The 25,031-nt window shown below is 47.9% G+C and overlaps 2 protein-coding genes across 2 annotated transcripts in view; one reads left to right on the top strand and one right to left on the bottom strand.

The window, feature by feature from the left end:
* Nucleotides 1-25,031, bottom strand: part of LOC135518219 (carboxyl-terminal PDZ ligand of neuronal nitric oxide synthase protein-like) — a 159,342-nt gene that overhangs the window by 86,893 nt on the left and 47,418 nt on the right. The gene's annotated exons all lie outside the window — the stretch shown is intronic.
* Nucleotides 23,800-25,031, top strand: part of polm (polymerase (DNA directed), mu) — a 392,822-nt gene continuing 391,590 nt past the window's right edge. The window contains exon 1 of the mRNA XM_064943204.1: nt 23,800-23,809. The gene's annotated coding sequence lies outside the window, so the exon portion shown is untranslated. The remainder of the gene's footprint in view (nt 23,810-25,031) is intronic.

Below are 25,031 nucleotides of genomic sequence, written 5' to 3'. Positions count from 1 at the left end.
TTACAAATTGGTGAATTCACCTTATGACATCCAGTGGAACATCCACTTTACAATAGTGCATCTAAATCATTTAAGGGGGGGGGTGAGAAGGATTACTTTATCCTATCCTAGGTATTCCTTAAAGAGGTGGGGTTTCAGGTGTCTCCGGAAGGTGGTGATTGACTCCGCTGTCCTGGCGTCGTGAGGGAGTTTGTTCCACCATTGGGGGGCCAGTGGTGGAACAAATAGGGGTGGCAACAATTTCGGGAGATAATTTTAGAAAGAAAGGGTCCAGATTGTCTAGCCCGGCTGATTTGTAAGGGTCCAGATATTGCAGATCTTTCAGAACATCAGCTGAACGGATTTGGGAGAAGGAGAAATGGGGAAGGCTTGGGCGAGTTGCTGTGGGGGGTGCAGTGCTGTTGACCGGGGTAGGAGTAGCCAGGTGGAAAGCATGGCCAGCCGTAGAAAAATGCTTCTTGAAATTCTCAATTATGGGCATGGTACTGAACAGATGGGAGGGCTTGGTACTGAACAGATGGGAGGGCATGCTACTGAACAGATGGGAGGGCTTGGTACAGGACAGATGAGAGGGCTTGTTACTGAACAGATGGGAGGGCTTGGTACAGGACAGATGGAAGGGCATGGTACTGAACAGATGGGAGGGCTTGGTACTAAACAGATGGGAGGGCTTGTTACTGAACAGATGGGAGGGCTTGGTACTGAATAGATGGGAGGGCTTGGTACAGGACAGATGGGAGGGCTTGTTACTGAACAGATGGGAGGGCTTGGTCTTGAACAGATGGGAGGGCTTGTTACTGAACAGATGGGAGGGCTTGGTACAGGACAGATGGGAGGGCTTGGTACAGAACAGATGGGAGGGCTTGGTACTGAACAGATGGGAGGGCTTGGTAATGAACAGATGGGAGGGCTTGTTACTGAACAGATGGGAGGGCTTGGTACTGAACAGATGGGAGGGCTTGGTACAGGACAGATGGGAGGGCTTGGTACAGGACAGATGGGAGGGCTTGGTACTGAACAGATGGGAGGGCATGGTACTGAACAGATGGGAGGGCTTGTTACTGAACAGATGGGAGGGCTTGTTACTGAACAGATGGCAGGGCTTGGTACAGGACAGAAGGGAGGGCTTGGTACAGAACAGATGGGAGGGCTTGGTACAGGACAGATGGGAGGGCTTGGTACAGGACAGATGGGAGGGCTTGTTACTGAACAGATGGGAGGGCTTGGTCTTGAACAGATGGGAGGGCTTGTTACTGAACAGATGGGAGGGCTTGGTACAGGACAGATGGGAGGGCTTGGTACTGAACAGATGGGAGGGCTTGGTACTGAACAGATGGGAGGGCTTGGTAATGAACAGATGGGAGGGCTTGTTACTGAACAGATGGGAGGGCTTGGTACTGAACAGATGGGAGGGCTTGGTACAGGACAGATGGGAGGGCTTGGTACAGGACAGATGGGAGGGCTTGGTACTGAACAGATGGGAGGGCATGGTACTGAACAGATGGGAGGGCTTGTTACTGAACAGATGGGAGGGCTTGTTACTGAACAGATGGCAGGGCTTGGTACAGGACAGAAGGGAGGGCTTGGTACAGAACAGATGGGAGGGCTTGGTACAGGACAGATGGGAGGGCTTGGTACCGGACAGATGGGAGGGCTTGGTACCGAACAGATGGGAGGGCTTGGTACAGGACAGATGGGAGGGCTTGGTACCGAACAGATGGGAGGGCTTGGTACTGAACAGATGGGAGGGCTTGGTACAGGACAGATGGGAGGGCTTGGTACAAGACAGATGGGAGGGCTTGGTAAAGGACAGATGGGAGGGCTTGGTACAAGACAGATGGGAGGGCTTGGTACAGGACAGATGGGAGGGCTTGGTACAGGACAGATGGGAGGGCTTGTTACTGAACAGATGGGAGGGCTTGTTACTGAACAGATGGGAGGTCATGGTAATGAACAGATGGGAGGTAATGTTACTGAACAGATGGGAGGGCTTGGTACTGAACAGATGGGAGGGCTTGGTACAGGACAGATGGGAGGGCTTGGTACTGAACAGATGGGAGGGCTTGGTACTGAACAGATGGGAGGGCTTGGTACAGGACAGATGGGAGGGCATGGTACAGGACAGATGGGAGGGCTTGGTACAGGACAGATGGGAGGGCTTGGTACTGAACAGATGGGAGGGCTTGGTACAGGACAGATGGGAGGGCTTGGTACAGGACAGATGGGAGGGCTTGTTACTGAACAGATGGGAGGGCTTGTTACTGAACAGATGGGAGGTCATGTTACTGAACAGATGGGAGGGCTTGGTACTGAACAGATGGGAGGGCTTGGTACTGAACAGATGGGAGGGCTTGGTACAGGACAGATGGGAGGGCTTGGTACTGAACAGATGGGAGGTCATGTTACTGAACAGATGGGAGGGCTTGGTACTGAACAGATGGGAGGGCTTGGTACAGGACAGATGGGAGGGCTTGGTACAGGACAGATGGGAGGGCTTGTTACTGAACAGATGGGAGGTCATGTTACTGAACAGATGGGAGGGCTTGGTACTGAACAGATGGGAGGGCTTGGTACTGAACAGATGGGAGGGCTTGGTACAGGACAGATGGGAGGGCTTGGTACTGAACAGATGGGAGGGCTTGGTACAGGACAGATGGGAGGGCATGGTACTGAACAGATGGGAGGGCTTGGTACTGAACAGATGGGAGAGCTTGGTACAGGACAGATGGGAGGGCTTGGTACAGGACAGATGGGAGGGCTTGGTACTGAACAGATGGGAGGGCTTGGTACTGAACAGATGGGAGGGCTTGGTACAGGACAGATGGGAGGGCTTGGTACAGGACAGATGGGAGGGCTTGTTACAGGACTATAACCAATATGCAGAAAAATGTTGTAATATATTGTAAAGCTTGATGAAAAAGAAACGCACACCTGACGGAAACATGGATCACCACAGATAACACTGCTACTCCTACTGCTCTCTCTTCGTCCGCCCACGTGTTCTCGCACACCCCGAGAGCTTCTGGTCAGCGGGGTGGTGGCACCAGGATCCTCATCTCTCCCAAGTGGTCATTCTCTCTTTCTCCCCTTACCCATCTGTCTATCGCCTCCTTTGAATTCCATGCTGTCACAGTTACCAGCCCTTTCAAGCTTAACATCCTTATCATTTATCGCCCTCCAGGTTCCTCGGAGAGTTCATCAATGAGCTTGATGCCTTGATAAGCTCCTTTCCTGAGGACGGCTCACCTCTCACAGTCCTGGGCGACTTTAACCTCCCCACGTCTACCTTTGACTCATTCCTCTCTGCCTCCTTCTTTCCACTCCTCTCCTCTTTTGACCTCACCCTCTCACCTTCCCCCTACTCACAAGGCAGGCAATACGCTCGACCTCATCTTTACTAGATGCTGTTCTTCCACTAACCTCATTGCAACTCCCCTCCAAGTCTCCGACCACTACCTTGTATCCTTTTCCCTCTCGCTCTCATCCAACACTTCCCACACTGCCCCTACTCGGATGGTATCGCGCCATCCCAACCTTCGCTCTCTCTCCCCCGCTACTCTCTCCTCTTCCATCCTATCATCTCTTCCCTCTGCTCAAACCTTCTCCAACCTATCTCCTGATTCTGCCTCCTCAACCCTCCTCTCTTCCCTTTCTGCATCCTTTGACTCTCTATGTCCCCTATCCTCCAGGCCGGCTCGGTCCTCCCCTCCCGCTCCGTGGCTCGACGACTCATTGCGAGCTCACAGAACAGGGCTCCGGGCAGCCGAGCGGAAATGGAGGAAAACTCGCCTCCCTGCGGACCTGGCATCCTTTCACTCCCTCCTCTCTACATTTTCCTCCTCTGTCTCTGCTGCTAAAGCCACTTTCTACCACTCTAAATTCCAAGCATCTGCCTCTAACCCTAGGAAGCTCTTTGCCACCTTCTCCTCCCTCCTGAATCCTCCTCCCCCTCCCCCCCCTCATCCCTCTCTGCAGATGACTTCGTCAACCATTTTGAAAAGAAGGTCGACGACATCCGATCCTCGTTTGCTAAGTCAAACGACACCGCTGGTTCTGCTCACACTGCCCTACCCTGTGCTCTGACCTCTTTCTCCCTCTCTCTCCAGATGTTATCTCGCTTCTTGTGACGGCCGGCCGCCCAACAACCTGCCCGCTTGACCCTATCCCCTCCTCTCTTCTCCAGACCATTTCCGGAGACCTTCTCCCTTACCTCACCTCGCTCATCAACTCATCCCTGACCGCTGGCTACGTCCCTTCCGTCTTCAAGAGAGCGAGAGTTGCACCCCTTCTGAAAAAACCTACACTCGATCCCTCCGATGTCAACAACTACAGACCAGTATCCCTTCTTTCTTTTCTCTCAAAACTCTTGAACGTGCCGTCCTTGGCCAGCTCTCCCGCTATCTCTCTCAGAATGACCTTCTTGATCCAAATCAGTCAGGTTTCAAGACTAGTCATTCAACTGAGACTGCTCTTCTCTGTATCACGGAGGCGCTCCGCACTGCTAAAGCTAACTCTCTCTCCTCTGCTCTCATCCTTCTAGACCTATCGGCTGCCTTCGATACTGTGAACCATCAGATCCTCCTCTCCACCCTCTCCGAGTTGGGCCTCTCCGGCGCGGCCCACGCTTGGATTGCGTCCTACCTGACAGGTCGCTCCTACCAGGTGGCGTGGCGAGAATCTGTCTCCTCACCACGCGCTCTCACCACTGGTGTCCCCCAGGGCTCTGTTCTAGGCCCTCTCCTATTCTCGCTATACACCAAGTCACTTGGCTCTGTCATAACCTCACATGGTCTCTCCTATCATTGCTATGCAGACGACACACAATTAATCTTCTCCTTTCCCCCTTCTGATGACCAGGTGGCGAATCGCATCTCTGCATGTCTGGCAGACATATCAGTGTGGATGACGGATCACCACCTCAAGCTGAACCTCGGCAAGACGGAGCTGCTCTTCCTCCCGGGGAAGGACTGCCCGTTCCATGATCTCGCCATCACGGTTGACAACTCCATTGTGTCCTCCTCCCAGAGCGCTAAGAACCTTGGCGTGATCCTGGACAACACCCTGTCGTTCTCAACTAACATCAAGGCGGTGGCCCGTTCCTGTAGGTTCATGCTCTACAACATCCACAGAGTACGACCCTGCCTCACACAGGAAGCGGCGCAGGTCCTAATCCAGGCACTTGTCATCTCCCGTCTGGATTACTGCAACTCGCTGTTGGCTGGGCTCCCTGCCTGTGCCATTAAACCCCTACAACTCATCCAGAACGCTGCAGCCCGTCTGGTGTTCAACCTTCCCAAGTTCTCTCACGTCACCCCGCTCCTCCGCTCTCTCCACTGGCTTCCAGTTGAAGCTCGCATCCGCTACAAGACCATGGTGCTTGCCTACGGAGCTGTGAGGGGAACGGCACCGCAGTACCTCCAGGCTCTGATCAGGCCCTACACCCAAACAAGGGCACTGCGTTCATCCACCTCTGGCCTGCTCGCCTCCCTACCACTGAGGAAGTACAGTTCCCGCTCAGCCCAGTCAAAACTGTTCGCTGCTCTGGCCCCCCAATGGTGGAACAAACTCCCTCACGACGCCAGGACAGCGGAGTCAATCACCACCTTCCGGAAACACCTGAAACCCCACCTCTTTAAGGAATAACTAGGATAGGATAAAGTAATCCTTCTCACCCCCCCCCCTTAAATGATTTGATGCACTATTGTAAAGTGGCTGTTCCACTGGATGTCATAAGGTGAATTCACCAATTTGTAAGTCGCTCTGGATAAGAGCGTCTGCCAAATGACTTAAATGTAATGTAAATGTAATGTAATGCAAGGTGCTGGCTAGCGGAGTAGAAAACTTGAGGAGCTCAGATGCAACAATGTAATTACCAACATTTCGACAACCAAAGCTGTCTTTATCAGGGTATAATCACAAACACTGCAGGATGACACGTTTTTATAGTGTCAAAAAACACAGATGTCTGTAATCATGGCCAAGAGTGGCCTAATATCATTGGTTAATTATCAAATATTGAAATGGCATACAAAGAACTGCATTCAAACAAAAAAATGGACAACAACAAATGGATAGCATAAATTTTTGACTACACAAGCTTACAAACAATTACAATGGCAAAGTCACAATGATCACAAGAATGGCTTCAGATCAAAGTCTACGTTGAGACCGAAGGGAGCAAGGGTCTTTAAGTTAAAGATCCAGGCAGCCTCTCGTTTTAACAATAAATGATCAAGGTCACCCTCTCCTAGGGAGGGTGACATGTTCGATGCCAATATAATGCAGAGACGAAATCGAGTGGCCTGCCTCCAAGAAGTGGGCCGCAACTGGATAAGTAAAGTTTTTACACCTAATGGTGCTACGATGCTCTGAGATAGGTACTTTTAATTTACGCTTTGTTTTACCGACATAATTGTTTACCACAAGGACAAGTTATAAGATAAATAACTGCCTTAGTGGAGCACGTAATAACACCTTTTATTGGGATTGATTTCCCTGTTTGTGGGTGTTTGAAGGATCTACATTTATAAGTGCCATTGCATTGAGCACAGCCATTACATTTGTAGTTTGCATCCAGGAGGGGCGCAAATAGACGTTGTTCGGGAATATCTTGGGGTGGTAAATCAGAGTATACCAATTGGTCTCTGAGATTTCTGCCCCGTGAGAATACGACCAAGGGAAGGTCCGAAAACACATTACCGAGACTATCATCGGATTTTAGAATGTGCCAATGTTTGTGAACAATTCCCTTAATTTGTTCAGAACACTTTGAATAGCGGGTAGTTAGAACACAAGAATGCGTCTTTTTGCGAGACTGACCTTGAAAAAGGTCATGTCTCGTTTTGTTTTGAATTTTCTCAATGGCAATATTAATCTGATCATTCTTGTAGCCCCTCTCCTTGAACTTTCTTTGCGTCTGAGCTCCTAGAGTGTGCGGTTCTCTTTTATTTTCATGTTGTAAACCTAAACATAAAATGTGCTAAATACAAACAAACTAGAGGTTGACCGTTTAATCGGAATGGCCGATGATCTCACAAGGAGGTCGGACGACAAACACATGAAACACACACAGCAGCAACCATGGAGGGGCCCTCAATCAAGCAACTCCCTGTCAGAGAAAATCCAACGCATAATGACAATTCTAAGACAAACATACACACATACACAGTGAAGGTTTGCTGACGACACAACGGTGGTAGGACTGATCAGTGTGGTGTGGTGCCAGGGCAACAAACTCTCCCTCAACGTCAGCAAGACAAAGGAACTGTTCATGGGCTACAGGAAATGGAAAGGTGAGCACGTCCCTATTCACATCAACAGGGCTGTAGTGGAGCGGGTCGAGAGCTTCAAGTTCCTCTGTGTCCACATGACTAAGGAAGGCTGAAAATATTTGCCACGGTTTTGCAGATCCTCAAAATGTTCTACAGCTGCAACATTGAGAAGCGGCATCTTGTGTGGCTGCATCACTGATTGGTACGGCAACTGCAAGACATCCGACCGCAAGGCGTTACAGACTTCTATACCAGGCGGTGTTCGAGGAAGACCCAGAAAATTGTCAAAGACTCCAGCCGCCCGTCATAGACTGTTCTCTCTGTCAAGCAGTACCAGTGCCCCAAGTCTGGAACCAACAGGACCCTGAACAGCTTTTACCCCCAAGCCATAAGCTAAACAAGATTGCTAAATAGCTTATCAAATGGCTACCCGGACGATCTGCATCGACACACACACAGACACACACTACATAGTACATGCATACTGATGCCACCCACACACACACACACACACACACACACACACACACACACACACACACACACACACACACACACACACACACACACACTACATAACACATGTATACTGATGCCACCCACACACACACACACACACACACACACACACACACACACACACACACACACACACACACACACACACACTACATAACACATGCATACTGATGCCACACACACTACATAACACATGCATAATAATGCCACACACACACACACACTACATAACACACGCATACATGCATACTGATGCCACACACACACACACTACATAACACATGCATACTGATGCCACACACACACTACATAACACATGTATACTGATGCCACACACACACACACACTACATAACACATGCACACTGATGCCACACACACTACATAACACATGCATAATAATGCCCCACACACACACACACACTACATAACACATGCATACATGCATACTGATGCCACACACACACACACTACATAACACATGCATACATGCATACTGATGCCACACACACACACTACATAACACATGCATACATGCATACTGATGCCACACACACACACACACTACATAACACATGCATACATGCATACTGATGCCACACACACACACACACTACATAACACATGCATACTGATGCCACACACACACATACACTACATAACACACGCATACATGCATACTGATGCCACACACACACACACACTACATAACACACGCATACATGCATACTGATGCCACACACACACACACACACACTACATAACACACGCATACATGCATACTGATGCCACACACACACACACACACACTACATAACACATGCATACTGATGCCACACACACACACACTACATAACACATGTATACTGATGCCACACACACACACACACACACACACACACACACACACACACACACACACACACACACACACACACTACATAACACATGCATACTGATGCCACACACACACACACTACATAACACACGCATACATGCATACTGATGCCACACACACACACACTACATAACACATGCATACTGATGCCACACACACACACACACTACATAACACACGCATACATGCATACTGATGCCACACACACACACACACTACATAACAAATGCATACATGCATACTGATGCCACACACACACTTTCAAATTGCTACTGTCTATTATCTATCCTGTTGCCTAGTCACTTTAAACCTACCTGTATGTACATAGCTACCTCAATGACCTCGTACCCCTGCACATCGACTAGGTACTGGTATTCCCTGTATATAGCCATGTTTTTTTTTGGTCATTATTCACTGTGTATGTCCTTTAACCATTTATATTTTTTATTTAAAAAAACATTTATCTTTAACTCTTTCTTGTTGGAACAGGACCCGTAAGTAAGCATTTCACTGTTATTCTTCAGCTGCTGTTTACAAAGCATGTGACAAATACAATTTGATTTGATTTGAAATCAAAGGCCCACACACAATGGCAGGGATTCAAAGACCCACATACAAACAGGATCACACACACAGTGTGAATGGGAGAATATGACAGAGGCAGGACTTTGGGGAATCTGGGTAAAACAGGATTATGTTCCAGATGGATGCTAATGCCCAAAGTGCAGAAGATTAGCCGGCATCTGAAGCTACACCTCTGCATCTCTCTTGTGCATCTCTCTCTGCAGGGCGTCATTATCACACCAAGTCAACGTTTCTGCCCTGATATTTTGATAAAGATGAGAAGGACGTATGTAACACAACAGTGTACAGATTTTTGTCTGTTTGCAAAATATATTATATATGACATTCCCTTATTGATTTGAACGGCTTGGGTTGGGGTCAAATTCAATTTCAATTCAGTCAATCACTTCCTGAATTGACTGGATTGAAATGGAATTGATCCCAACCATGCCAATGAAATTCACAAACAGAGTTTGATTGAAAGCTGCATTAGCCAGTGTTGGGGAAAGTCAGGGTCTGAGTGACAGACAGTATGTGCCATGTGACAGCCATGTGACAGCCATGTGACAGCCATGTGACAGTTATTTGGCTGGACAGCAGCATAGTGCCCTAAAAGCCAGACCATTCATCCATTGGGCGTCTGCCAGTCATTGCTCTAGGCGGGAAAAGAGAGGGGGGGTGTGCTTTCAATAGAACCGCAGACTGCACAACTTTCTAAAAACAACTGTACATTTCCCAATGGGGCTCCAGGGGCTCTTTAACTGAAATTGTAGGCAGAGGGATCTAAGGGAATGGCTGCCATGCTGTAGGAAGAGAAGGAAACTAGAATGAAACTAGATCACAGACAGATTGTTCACTGTCTTTATCTGTCATAGACATCACAGCTCTACTGGTGAACATACTGGTCTGTACCACACCTACGGCACATGCATGAACACAAACATAGAGAGAGAGACAGACAGAGCGAGAGACAGAGCGAGAGACAGACAGACAGACAGACAGACAGACAGACAGACAGACAGACAGACAGAGCGACACACAGAGCGACCGACAGTACAACAGACAGACAGATAGAAATGATTTGAAATGTCTATTATTTTGGTTTACTGTTAATTTTTTGTTTATTACACTTTTATTTATCTATTTCACTTCCTTTGGTAATGTAAACATATGTTTCCCATGCCAATAAAGCCCCTTGAATTGAGAGAGAGAGGAGACAGAGGAGACAGAGAGGCAGAGAGAGTAGAGAGAGAGAGAGAAAGAGAAACAACCTTGAGGCTTTCTCTGTAGCAAAGCAGCCAGTTGGAAAGAGTTGTGAGAGGGGTGATGAAAACACACTCACACAAATACACTGACAGAGTGAGAGACATAGTCAGTCAGAAGTAGGGCAGCCGATCTCTCGGCTCAAAGGCCCAAAGCACTTTCCTCAATCATTACACAACAAACGGCAGTCCTATAATACAATGAGACTAAAGTTTACTTAACCCAGTCCTGATGAGGGATCATGATAAAGAGAATAGGAGAGGGAGAGAGAAGAGGAGAAAAATAAAACACAAGATATTTTTGTTTTACTATATACCCTTGACGCACACACACACTCACTCACATGCTCACACACACGCACACAGGGCCCTTCCCAACCCTGAATAAAAGTTCAGCATAGAGGGCGTTTTGGCAGTGGCTGTGGTTGCCAGGGTGATCTGAGGAGAGGCCTGATATTTGTAGTTAACTCAGGCCTGAGTGCCACCCCTAGAAACCAGAAGAAAAGAGGGGGGAAGAAAACAAAGAGAGAAAAAAAGAGAAAACTGTTCTTATATTGAGTTCACAGTGTGATGTAGGCCAACAGATGGTTGGAAAATGAAAATGAGTCATTGGTTACCCTCTTGCAGCTAGCTCCAGCTGTTAGCATTAGCTGTTAGTAGTGTTTTAGCATTAGCATTTGCTGTTAGCATTCTGCTTTTGGCTCATCACAGAAAAATGGTGCAGGTGGTGTCGAAGAACATGAAAAGCTATGAGAGAGTCCTGTGGTTCAGTTAGGAGTTAGTTGACAATAGTGTGAGATGCAGGCAGGCAATTACTTTCATGTCTCTCGCTGTGTGAGCCTTGGGCAATAGGCCAAGCAGAGGCTGAATGTATGACTTAGAGTCGTAACTCACACACTTTAGGGTCTATCAGAGTACCAAACTGTAGGCAAACGCACAGCAGTGTTCTAGAATATTAGATTGTTGGCTTTCATACTTTTAGAATTCTCAGTGCAACTCAAGCAATTTCTCCAACTATCAACACATTCAAATGAATGGAGGACGTGTACCGGACAGAGATGGTGGTCTCAGAAGCATGTAGCTCTGTCACAATGGGACGCTGGACTATCGCGGCTCAGTGTCTGTCGACTATGATTTACGCTTAAGGCTACCCACTTGCTCACACACGCACGTGTACTGTACACACATTGGTGCACACAGATAAAAGAACAAACACAGTCACGTGTACGCGCACACACACACCCCCTCACACACTCTGAAACTCCATTCTGCCCAGCTCTAGTCCGGCCCAGCGCTGAGCCCATCTGACTCACAGAGCAGTGAGCTGAACTAAGAGATATGTTCTAGCTAAACCCATCGGGAACGTGAGGGCTGAGCGGGCTAGAGATAACATGGTGGTCAGGATCAGATAGATGTCTCTGTGGAAGTCTCAAGAGTCCTCTGGAACAAAATGGACGCCATGCATCACCCTCATTGATCACGAGCTCCAAAAATGTAAAGCATTAGCAAAACCTTAGATAAAATGTGTTGTGAAAAATGGGAAGCAATGAATCCCACCTATACTGTTTTACCATAATAAACACATGCACACGTACGTATGCAAACACACACACACTAACTAATCTTTGCTAAGTAGTTCTGTATCTGATCTGTATCTTCATAATTGCTCCCCCCCTGAGGACCCTATCCTCATCAGTGCCACCAGAGCAGAAGACAAAGAGAAGCACAGTAGAGAGAAAACATGGCCTGAGGGCCGAGGGTAGTACAAACATGGCCTGAGGGCCGAGGGTAGTACAAACATGGCCTGAGGGCCGAGGGTAGTACAAACATGGCCTGAGGGCTGAGGGTAGTACAAACATGGCCTGAGGGCCGAGGGTAGTAAAAACATAGGCCTGAGGGCCGAGGGTAGTACAAACATGGCCTGAGGGCCGAGGGTAGTACAAACATGGCCTGAGGGCTGAGGGTAGTACAAACATGGCCTGAGGGCCAAGGGTAGTACAAACATGGCCTGAGGGCCGAGGGTAGTACAAACATGGACTGAGGGCTGAGGGAAGTACAAACATGGCCTGAGGGTAGTAAAAACATATCCTGAGGGTAGTAAAAACATGGCCTGAGGGCCGAGGGTAGTACAAACATGGCATGAGGGCCGACGGTAGTACAAACATGGCCTGAGGGCCAAGGGTAGTGAAAACATGGCCTCAGGGCCGAGGGTAGTACAAACATGGCCTGAGGGCCGACGGTAGTACAAGCATGGCCTGAGGGCCAAGGGTAGTGAAAACGTGGCCTCAGGGCTGAGGGTAGTAAAAACAGGGCCTCAGGTAGTGAAAACATGGCCTGAGGCCCGAGGGTAGTACAAACATGGCCTGAGGGCCAAGGGTAGTGAAAACATGGCCTCAGGTAGTAAAAACATGGCCTCAGGGCCGACTGTAGTGAAAACATGGCCTCAGGGCCGAGGGTAGTAAAAACATGGCCTGAGGGCCAAGGGTAGTACAAACATGGCCTGAGGGCCAAGGGTAGTGAAAACATGGCCTCAGGTAGTGAAAACATGGCCTGAGGCCCAAGGGTAGTACAAACATGGCCTGAGGGCCAACAGTAGTACAAACATGGCCTGATGGCCAAGGGTAGTGAAAACATGGCCTGAGGGCCAAGGGTAGTGAAAACATGGCCTCAGGTAGTGAAAACATGACCTGAGGGCCGACGGTAGTACAAACATGGCCTGAGGGCCGACGGTAGTACAAACATGGCCTGAGGGCCAAGGGTAGTGAAAACATGGCCTGAGGGCCAAGGGTAGTGAAAATATGGCCTCAGGGCCGAGGGTAGTGAAAACATGGCCTGAGGGTAGTAAAAACATGGTCTCGGGGCCTCAGGTAGTGAACACATGACCTGAGGGTCGAGGTTAGTGAACACATGGCCCGAGGGCTGAGGGTTGAGTGCAGGGAGAGTTCTGTAGAGAGAACTTTTTGAAATAGAGTGAAACATGGGGGCACTACATGAACTTGTCCAAAGAGCACACAGGATTTTGTTTTCCATTGCAAGACATTTTCAAATCAAATCACATTTTATTTGTCACATGCTTCATAAACAACAGCTGTTGTTACACATTTTGCTGATATCACATTTACAGACAGTGAGGGAAAAAAGTATTTGATCCCCTGCTGATTTTGTACTTTTTCCCACTGACAAAGAAATGATCAGTCTATAATTTTAATGGTAGATTTATTTGAACAGTGAGAGACAGAATAACAACAAAAAAATCAAAAAAAACGCATGTAAAAAAATTTATAAATTGATTTGCATTTTAATGAGGGAAATAAGTATTTGACCCCTCTGCAAAACATGACTTAGTACTTGGTGGCAAAACCCTGGTTGGCAATCACAGAGGTCAGACGTTTCTTGTAGTTGGCCACCAGGTTTGCAAACATCTCAGGAGGGATTTTGTCCCACACCTCTTTGCAGATCTTCTCCAAGTCATTAAGATTTCGAGGCTGACGTTTGGTAACTCGAACCTTCAGCTCCCTCCACAGATTTTCTGCTCCCTCCACAGATGGGATTAAGGTCTGGAGACTGGCTAGGCCACTCCAGGACCTTAATGTGCTTCTTCTTGAGCCACTCCTTTGTTGACTTGGCCGTGTGTTTTGGGTCATTGTCATGCTGGAATACCCATCCACAAAACATTTTCAATGCCCTGGCTGAGGGAAGGAGGTTCTCACCCAAGATTTGACGTTACATGGCCCCGTCCATCGTCCCTTTGATGCGGTGAAGTTGTCCTGTCCCCTTAGCAGAAAAACACCCCCAAAGCGTAATGTTTCCACCTCCATGTTTGACTGTGGGGATGGTGTTCTTGGGGTCATAGGCAGCATTCCTCCTCCTCCAAACACGGCGAGTTGAGTTGATGCCAAATAGCTCCATTTTGGTCTCATCTGACCACAACACTTTCACTCAGTTGTCCTCTGAATCATTCAGATGTTCATTGGCAAACTTCAGACGGGCATGTATATGTGCTTTCTTGAGCAGGGGGACCTTGCGGGCGCTGCAGGATTTCAGTCCTTCACAGCGTAGTGTGTTACCAATTGTTTTCTTGGTGACTATGGTCCCAGATGCCTTGAGATCATTCACAAGATCCTCCCGTGTAGTTCTGGGCTGATTATTTTGTGTTTCTTCCATTTGTGAATAATCGCACCAACTGTTGTCACCTTCTGACCAAGCTGCTTGGCGATGGTCTTGTAGCCCATTCCAGCCTTGTGTAGGTCTACAATCTTGTCCCTGACATCCTTGGAGAGCTCTTTGGTCTTGGCCATGGTGGAGAGTTTGGAATCTGATTGATTGATTGCTTCTGTGGACAGGTGTCTTTTATACAGGTAACAAGCTGAGGTTACTCCCTTTAAGAGTGTGCTCTTAATATCAGCTCGTTACTTGTATAAAAGACACCTGGGAGACAGAAATGTTTCTGATTGAGAGGGGGTGAAATAGTTATTTTACTCATTAAAATGCAAATCAATTTATACAATTTTTGCCATGCACTGTTCAAATAAACTTACCATTAAAATTATAGACTGATCATTTCTTTGTCAGTGGGCAAACGTACAAAATCAGCAGGGGATCAAATACTTTTTTCCCTCACTGTAAGTATTCAGAACATTTACTCTGTACTTTATTGAAGCACCTTTGGCAGCGATTATAGTCTAGAGTCTTCTTGTGTATGGCGCTACAAGCTCGGCACACCTCTATTTGGGGAGTTTCTTCCATTCTTCTCTGTAGATCAGCAAGTAGTGGCAGGAAGCCTAGTGGTTAGATTGTTGGGCCAGTAGCCAAAATGTTTCTAGTTTGAATCCCTGATCTGACAAAGTAAAAATCTGTTGTTCTGCCCCTGAACAAGGTGGTTAACCCACCGTTCCTAGGCCATCATTGTAAATAAGAATTTGCTCGTAACTGACTTGCCTAGTTAAAAAAAGCTCAAATAAAAATAAAAAGATCCTCTCAAGCTCTGTGAGGTTAGATTGGGAGCATTGCTGCACAGCTATTTTCAGGTCTCTCCAAATATGTTTGATTGGGTTCAAGTCGGGACTCTGGCTGGGCACTCAAGAACATTCAGAGACTTGTTCCGGAGCCACTCCTGCGTTGTCTTTGCTGTGTGCATAGTGTTGCTGTCCTGTTGGAAGGTGAACCTTCGCCCCAGTCTGAGGTCCTGAGCGCTCTTGAGCAGGTTTTCATCAAGGATCTCTCTGTACTTTGCTCCGTTGATCTTTGCCTCAATCCTGACTGGTCTCCCAGTCCCTGCCACTGAAAAACATCCCAATAGCATGATGCTGCCACTATCATGCTTCACCGTAGGGATGGTGCCAGGTTTACTCCAGATGTGATACTTGGCATTCTGGCCAAAGTGTTCAATCTTGGTTTCATCAGACCAGAGAATCTTGTTTCTCATAGTCTGAGAGTCTTTAGGTGTCTTTTGGCAAACTCCAAGTGGGCTGTCATGTGCCTTTTACTGAGGAGTGGCATCTGTCTGTCCACTCTACCATAAAGGCCTGATTGGTGGAGTGCTGCAGAGATAGTTGTCCTTCTGGAAGGTTCTCTCATCTCCACAGAGGAACTCTAGAGCTCTGTCAGAGTGACCATCGGGTTCTTGGTCACCTCCCTGACCAAGGCCCTTCTCCACTAATTGCTCAGTTTGGCCGGTCGGCCAGCTCCAAGAAGAGTCATAGTGGTTCCAAACTTCATCCATTTAAGAATGATGGAGGCCATTGTGTTCTTGGGGACCTTCAATGATTCAGATTTTTTTTGGCACCCTTCCCCAGACCTGTGCCTCGACAATCCTGTCTCTGAGCTCTACGGACAATTCCTTCTCACTCATGACTTGGTTTTTGCTCTGACACGCCCTGTCAACTGTCGGACCTTACATAGACAGGTGGGTGTCTTTCCAAATCATGTCCAATCAATTTCATTTAACAACAATTTAAGTTATGTAAATAAGGTATTACATTATTTATTTATTTTTAAAAATTTGCACAAATTTCTAAAAACCTGTTTTCGCTTTGTCATTATGGGGTATTGCGTGTAGATTTAATTAGTTTTAGAATAAGGCTGTAATTGTCAGGACCCGGTTACGAACCTGGGTCTCCGGAGTGAGAAACAGTCACTTAACCAACTGAGCCACGAATAGTCAGCAGAACCCAGAAGATGAGGCAGACACAGCAGTACTTAAGACGGTGTATTTAATAAAGTAAAAAAAAGAGAAGTCCTTCAATACAAAAATGGCAAATCCAAAAGGTGGTAGGAATAGCACAAAAAAGCCTCAAGAGATACTCAAAACAAAAACAGAATTCCACAAGAGCATCCACCGGAATCGACAAGAAAACACAGAACACCAGGGCTGGGTGCTAACATACAAACACAGAGCACAGAACTGAGGGAAACTAGGGGTTTAAATACAATCAGGGTAAACGAGGTACAGGTGCAAATAATAATGGGGAACAAGGGAAAAAACATAAGGTCAAAAAGCACAATGGGGGCATCTAGTGACCAAAACCCGGAACAACCCTGGCCAAATCCTGACAGAATCCCCCCCCTAGGAACGGCTCCTGACGTTCCTACCAGCTCTCTCAGGGTGGAGGGCCCTGAACTGACGAATGAGGTCAGGGTCCAGGATGTCTTTGGCAGGAACCCAGGAGCGCTCCTCGGGACCGTAGCCTTCCCAGTCCACCAGATACTGCCAGGACCGCTGCACCCGGCGGGAATCCAGTATCCGATGGACGGTATAAGCCGGCTGGCCTCCAATGACACGAGGCGGAGGGGGAGGTCTGTCTGCCGGGACAAGGGGAGAAAAAACAACAGGTTTTAACAATGAAATGTGAAATGTGGGATTAATCTTAAGGGATCTGGGTAAGTGTAGGCGATAAGAAACTGGGTTAACTCTCCTGGCAACCTTGAAGGGACCGATGTATTTTTGGGACAGCTTGCGAGACTCCACCCGTAGAGGTAAGTCTCTTGTGGAGAGCCAGACTCTCTGGCCGGGCGCAGGGTAGGCCCGGGACGGCGACGTCTGTTGGCTTGTTGTTGGTACCTCTGTGAGGAACGCATAAGATTAAGACGGGTCTTCCTCCACATAAGCCGACAGCGTCTGACGAACTTCAAGGCTGAAGGCACTCTGACTTCTGCCTCCTGGTCCGGGAACAATGGAGGAGCATAGCCAAACTGACACTCGTGCGGGGACATACCAGTGGAGGAGGAGCGCAAGGTGTTGTGCGCGTATTTGGCCCAAACAATAAAGGATGACCATGTGGACGGGTTGTCACGAGTCATACATCGGAGGGTGGTTTCCAGCTCTTGATTCATCCTCTCAGTTTGGCCGTTGGACTCCGGATGGTACCCTGAAGATAGACTGGCAGAAGCCCCCATGAGTTGGCAGAAGGCCTTCCAAAACCTTGAGGCGAACTGGGGACCTCTGTCAGAAACCATATCTTGAGGAATGCCGAAGACTCGGAACACATGATTAATTACCAACTCAGCCGTTTCCTTGGCAGAAGGTAACTTAGTCAGAGGGACGAACCTGGCCGCCTTTGAAAACCTGTCGATTATGACTAGGATAGTAGTATTGCCATGGGATGGAGGAAGTCCAGTAATAAAGTCCAATGAGATATGGGACCAGGGTCTGTGGGGAACAGGTAAAGGGTGAAGGAGTCCTTGAGGGCGGAGGTGAGAAGATTTGCCCTGGCAGCACACGGGACAGGCATTGACGAAAGTGGCAACGTCTTCTCTTATGGTAGGCCACCAGAACTTACGCTGGATGAACTCCAAGGTGCGACCTACGCCCGGATGACAGGTGAGGCGAGAGGAGTGCCCCCACAGAAGGACCTGAGTCCTCACTGCCTTGGGGACAAACAACCGATTGGCAGGACCTCCTTTCGGGTCCGGTTCGCTAGCTTGAGCACGTCTCACGGTATCCTCAACTTGCCACGAGATCGGAGCCACAATCTTAGCAGCAGGAAGGACAGGCATGTCCGTGTCATCTCGAATGGCAGGAGCGTAGACTCGGGACAGGGCATCCGGTTTGAGATTCTTCGACCCGGGCCGATAGGTGAGGATAAACTGGAATCGATTGAAGAAAAGAGACCATCTAGCTTGTCTAGAGTTCAACCGCTTCGCCTGCTGGATATACTCCAGATTTTTGTGGTCCGTAAGCACTTGAAACGGGTGAGAAGCCCCCTCGAGCCAGTGTCTCCATTCCTTCAATTCCATCTTAACCGCTAGGAGTTCACGATCCCCCACATCGTAGTTCCTCTCAGTCGGGGTAAGCCGGTGTGAGAAGAAAGCGCACGGATGAAGCTTCTTGTCTTCACCCCTCTGAGACAGGACAGCTCCAACACCAACCTCTGATGCGTCTACCTCCACCACAAATGGTTCATCCGTAGTCGGTAGTATCAGGATGGGAGCAGAGAGAACGCGCTGCTTGAGTCCTTGGAAGGCCGTCTCAGCTTCTCTTCCCCACAAAAACCTTGCATTGCCACCCTTGGTTAAAGCTGAGAGAGGGGCTGCCACCAAGCTGAAGTTCTTGATGAACTTGCGGTAAAAGTTTGTGAAGCCCAGGAAACGCTGAACTTCCTTAACGGATTTGGGGGTGGGCCAATCCGCTCCGCCCTACCTTCCTGGGGTCCATTTGGACTCGACCGGGTTCCACTACAAATCCCAGGAATTGTACTCGGGATGAATGGAATTCACATTTTTCCGGCTTAACGTACAGATGGCTGTCCAGGAGGCGTTTGAGTACTTGTCTGACATGCTTAGTGTGTTCTTGAAGGGAGCTCGAAAAGATGAGGATGTCATCCAAGTAAACGAACACAAATATGTTAAGCATATCCCTAAGCACATCGTTTATGAGCGCTTGGAACACCGCTGGGGCGTTGGTCAGGCCGAAGGGCATCACCAAGTATTCATAGTGACCAGTAGGCGTGTTGAAAGCGGTCTTCCACTCGTCACCAGGTCTGATCCGCACAAGATGGTATGCGTTCCGCAGGTCAAGCTTAGTGAAAACAACTGCTTCCTGGAGCAGCTCGAAGGCTGTGGCCATAAGGGGTAGCGGGTAACGGTTACGGACGGTTATGGCATTGAGTCCCCGGTAGTCGATGCAAGGACGTAATCCACCGTCTTTCTTGGCCACAAAGAAAAACCCTGCTCCCGCCGGGAGGTGGATGGACGCATGAGGCCTGCTTCCAGAGCGTCCTTGATGTAGGTATCCATAGCAGCTCGTTCGGGTGGAGATAGGGAAAGATCTGACCCCTGGGGGGCAAGTGCCCGGAAACAGGTCGATGGGGCAATCGTAAGATCTATGGGGTGGTAGCATGGTGGCCCTCTGTTTGCTAAACACCAGTTTGAGGTCATGGTAACACTCGGGAACTCGGGTCAGGTCGATGGATTCTAAAGACTCGGGAGTAGAACTCGGGAATTCTGGAAAATACAAGTAGCTTGGCACGTAGGACCCCACTGCTTGATAGTGCCCACAGACCAGTCAATGTGAGGGTTATGGCTGTGAAGCCAGGGGTATCCAAGGACGAGAGGGAACTCGGAACAGGAGATCAAATGAAAGTTCATCAATTCCTGGTGTTGTGAAACTGAAAGTCGCAAGGAGGTAGTGACATGAGTGACAAGTCCAGATCCCAAAGGGCTTCCATCCAATGTAGTGACCCTCATGGGTTCACTTAGAGGTTCAGAGGAACGCCATTCTCCTTCGCCCAGACACCATCCATGAAGTTACCTGCGGCTCCAGAATCTACCAAGGCTTGAAGGTGAAGCTTGTGGTTGTCCCAGGAGAGGGTGACTGGAATGAGCAGACGGGAGTTGGACGGATGGGAGGAGGTTATGTTTCCCGTTACAGTTCCCCCCGGTCTGTACGGGACAGAGCGTTTCCCTGGAGCCCGGGACACGTGGAACGGAAATGGCCCGGTTTACCGCAATATAGACAGCGTCGCTCCCTCATCCGGCGGTCTCTCTCAGCCTGGGAGATGCGTCCAATCTGCATGGGTTCCGATGGAGCCAGCGAGGATAAAGGTGGGGACTCGGAGCTGGGACTGATAGGGGCTAGAGGTCTACGGTTGAGTTCTCTCTCTCTCAGACGCTGGTCAATGCGTGAGGCCAACTTGATCAGGGACTCGAGATTGTCCGGTGGTTCCCGAGTGGCCAGTTCATCTTGGATAGTGTCGGAAAGGCCTTTCAGAAAGCACACCGTGAGCGCCTCGTTGTTCCAGCCACTTGCTGCTGCCACCGTGCGGAACTGGATGGCATAGTCCGTCACGCTGCGCCAACCTTGGTGGAGAGTCAGGAGCTGTTTGGCTGAGTCAGAACCACTGCTTGGGCCTTGAAACACTCGTTTGAATTCCTCAGCAAAGGCAGAGTAGCTGGCACAGCAGGAACTATGGGCTTCCCACACAGCAGTAGCCCAGGCCAGGGCTTTTTCCGACAGCAGGGTGATGATATAAGCGATCTTAGACCGGTCGGTGGGAAACGACGAGGGTTGTAGCTCAAAGGAGAGAGAACATTGGGTGAGAAACCCTTTACAAGCACTTGGATCACCTGAGAACCGTTGGAAGACGAGGTTCAGCCAGGGGGTTAACTGCCATGGGTACGTGAATCTGAGGTACTGGGACGGGAACTGTTGCCGGGGTAAGACGATCAGATATTTGCTTAATGGAAGTCAGCATCTCCGACAGAAGATGAGAATGTCTAGCCATTAAGGCCTCTTGCTGAACCAGGGCGGCTTCGTGGCGTTGGACAGTCTCCTGGTGGTGGGACAGCATGGCAAAAAGGTCCTGGGAACTGGCTGCCTCTGGGTTCATTTTTGGCTCTGTGTTTCTGTCAGGACCCGGTTACAAACCTGGGTCTCCGGAGTGAGAAACAGTCACTTAACCAACTGAGCCACGAATAGTCAGCAGAACCCAGAAGATGAGGCAGACACAGCAGTACTTAAGACGGTGTATTTAATAAAGTAAAAAAAAGAGAGGTCCTTCAATACAAAAATGGCAAATCCAAAAGGTGGTAGGAATAGCACAAAAAAGCCTCAAGAGATACTCAAAACAAAAACAGAATTCCACAAGAGCATCCACCGGAATCGACAAGAAAACACAGAACACTAGGTCTGGGTGCTAACATACAAACACAGAGCACAGAACTGAGGGAAACTAAGGGTTTAAATACAATCAGGGTAAACGAGGTACAGGTGCAAATAATAATGGGGAACAAGGGAAAAAACATAAGGTCAAAAAGCACAATGGGGGCATCTAGTGACCAAAACCCGGAACAACCCTGGCCAAATCCTGACAGTAATGTTATAAAATGCAGAAAAAGTCAAGGGGTCTGAATACTTTCCCTAGACACTATAGGTGTTCCTCTTGTCAAGGTGGGAGAGGATAGCATGGAGTGCAAAGAGATTGCGTCAGCTGTTCATCTGCTGGGACTTTTTGTGAATTGGATTGGGTCTAGGGTGTCTGGGATAATGGGTATTGATGTGAGCCATGACCAGACTTTCAAAGCATTTCATGGCTACAGATATGAGTGCTATGGTCTGCTTGAAACATGTGGGTATTGCAGACTGGGTCAGGGATAGGTTGAAATTGTCAGTGAAGACATTTGCCAGCTGGTCAGTGCATGCTCTGAGTATAAACTTTAACCTGTTTAAAAGGTCTTACTCACATCGGCTAAGGAGAGCGAGATCAAACAGTCGTCCGGAACAGGTGGGGCTCTCATGCACGGTTCAGTTTTGCTTGTGTCGAAGCGAGCATAGAAGGAATTTAGATAGTCTGGAAGGCTGAAGTCACTGGGCGCTGGCGGCTGAGTTTCCCTTTGTAATCCATCATAATTTGCAAGGCCTGCGACACCAGATGAGCATCAGAGCCGGCATAATAGGATTCATTCTCGGTCCTGACATTTTGAGTATTTGATGGCTTGTCGGAGGTCATAGCGGGATATCTTATAAGTGTCCTGATTAGTGTCCCGCTACTTGAAAGTGGCAGCTTTAGCCTTTAGCTCAGTGCAGATGTTGCCTGTAGCCCATGGATTCTGGTTGGGATATGTACGGTCACTGTGGGAATGATGTCGTCAATGCACTTATTAATGATGCTGGTGACTGATGTGGTAAACTCGTCAACGTCATCATATTAATCCCGGAACATATTTCAGGCTGCGCAAGTGAAACAGTCCTGTAGCTTAGCATCCGCTTCATCGGACCACTTCGTATTGAGACTGCAACTGGTATGTCCTCTTTGAGTTTTTGCTTGTAAACAGGTATCAGGAGGATAGAGTTATGGTCAGATTTGCCAAATTGAGGGCGAGGGAGAACTTTGTATGCGTTTCTGTGTGTGGAGTAAAGGTGATCTACAGTTTTGTTGCCTCTAGTTGCACAGGTGACATTCTGGTAAAAATGAGTTAAGACAGTTTTCAGGTTCCCTGCATTAAAATCACTCGCCACTATGGCCCTATACAGCTCGTTGAATGCGGCCTTAGTGCCAGCATTGGTTTGGGGTGGCATATAGACAGCTATGAAAAATATATGAAAACTTGGTAAATAGTATGGTCTGCAGCTTGAGGTATTCTAACTCAAGCGAGAAAAACCTAGAGACTTCCTTAACATTAGAGATCGTGCACCAGCTGTTGTTAACAAACACACACACAGGGCTGTGGCACTCAGGACATTTTGTCAGCCGGTTATTGCCATGACTGCCAGTCTCATTGTAATTGACCGTTAATTAAAATAAACACGTTTAGCATCTCTAGAACTCCAGATATACAAGCCTCTGAGACACGCCTTTGGAACATCTACATTTAAAAAAGTTGAATAAATCAATTGAATGTACACAATCACAATAAATCCATGATTTATTTTAGGCAGTTCTAAAGAAACATTATGAAAGAACAGAAGAACAGAATATGAGTTGGCCTACTGTATGTTAGCTGTCTATGTGCCATAGGCTGTAGGCTTGTTCACTTCGCAGACAAGATATGCTTATATGTCGCATGCCGTTATTTTATATTATATGATTTTATAGTTAAGAAGAATGAAATTGAACTTAGCTGAATAAAATAGAAAGGATATTTTTCCCATTCCAGACCTAGTGCACATATGAAGTGGCTATGTGTAAAAATGATCATTTGAAACAGGTCCTATATCTTCATGCTTCACAGTGAAGTGCTCTTCCAGTTTGTGGAGGATGGGTATGATCTGTTCACAGGGGCATTCCTTTCACACGATACACACAGTGTGGATGTATAGAGGATTCTCATGAACTGGACAAACTCCTCAGCCTTAAGGAAGTCCTCGTCCTTCAGACGGTCCAGGTTGTCCTTGGTCATTGCTTTCGCAGTCGTTGGTCCAAGGCTGCTGCTTGGATGGCTGGATACTGCTCCATGAATCTCTCTGTGATTAGATAGAGTTCCATCTGGGAGGAGTGAGTGTTGCGGAAGGAGTGGGTTGGTTCATTGTAGCTGCAACTAACAAAAAAGTTGCAAAATCTTAAAATGGGTAATTGAATTTATGAACTAAACTATCAGCTGGCTAATGGTTACTTTTGATCATGAACCCATTTTCGCATAATCTAGTTAACTCTGTGTGTGGGCTCTAGGCTGCTAGCATATATACCTAAAGTAGATCGGGCAACGAGAGATGAACTACGAGCTAGGCAGTCGAAAACTGCATTTCTCTCCCTGTACATGATGCACTTTCGATAGATGTTTGGACAGATTGCTCGTGTTTCCACCCTGACAAGCAAAAGTCTTGTTGCACTTCTGGCAATGAGCATTGTCAGCATCGACTCTGGTGAAGTGAAACCACACTTTTGAACATTAAGAGCAGGGTTCTGTGTGTGCAGTAGATGTGAGAGAGTTGATCTTATTGCAAATTAGAAACGGTTGGTAAGATAAAAAGTGCAAGGAATTTAATTCCTGTAACAATAACGTTTATGAAGCAATAATAAATAATTTCTCCAGTACCGAGAGCAGAACTTAGAGCTTATCGATACTATGGTATTTCATCATTTAGCACTGGTGCCCGTTTAATACCGGTTTTCGGTACCCATCCCTAGTCGTTAGTGAGTTGGGTAATACCAATGCATGTCCAGAGTGCATAAAAGGAGATTACTGTGACTCAACCTTCCTTTGAAATTTTACTGCTGTAGAAACACACCTCCCCCTTAACCTTACCCGAAGCTGCTGTTCGGTCTTGACGATGCATGGAAAAGCCAGCTAGATGTACATTGAGGGTACAAAACTTTAGGAACACCTGCTCTTTCCATGACATAGCCTGACCAGGTGAAAGCTATAATCCCTTATTGATGTCACTTCAATCAGTGTAGAGGATTAAAGAAGGATTTTTAAGCCTAGAGACATGGATTGTGTATGTGTGCCATTGAGAGGGGGAAATAAATGACAATTTCAGAAATGTCATTAGCGCACAAGGCGAGACCCAGATGCAGATGGTTAGAGTCTTTGTAGTATATTTATAATCCAAAAGGAGTAGGAAAGAGAATGGTCATGGACA

This window comes from Oncorhynchus masou, chromosome 28 (genome assembly GCF_036934945.1).
Source record: "Oncorhynchus masou masou isolate Uvic2021 chromosome 28, UVic_Omas_1.1, whole genome shotgun sequence".
NCBI lineage: Eukaryota > Metazoa > Chordata > Actinopteri > Salmoniformes > Salmonidae > Oncorhynchus > Oncorhynchus masou.
Note: the sequence above shows the minus strand (reverse complement) of the source record. Positions and strands in the feature narration are given on the sequence as shown.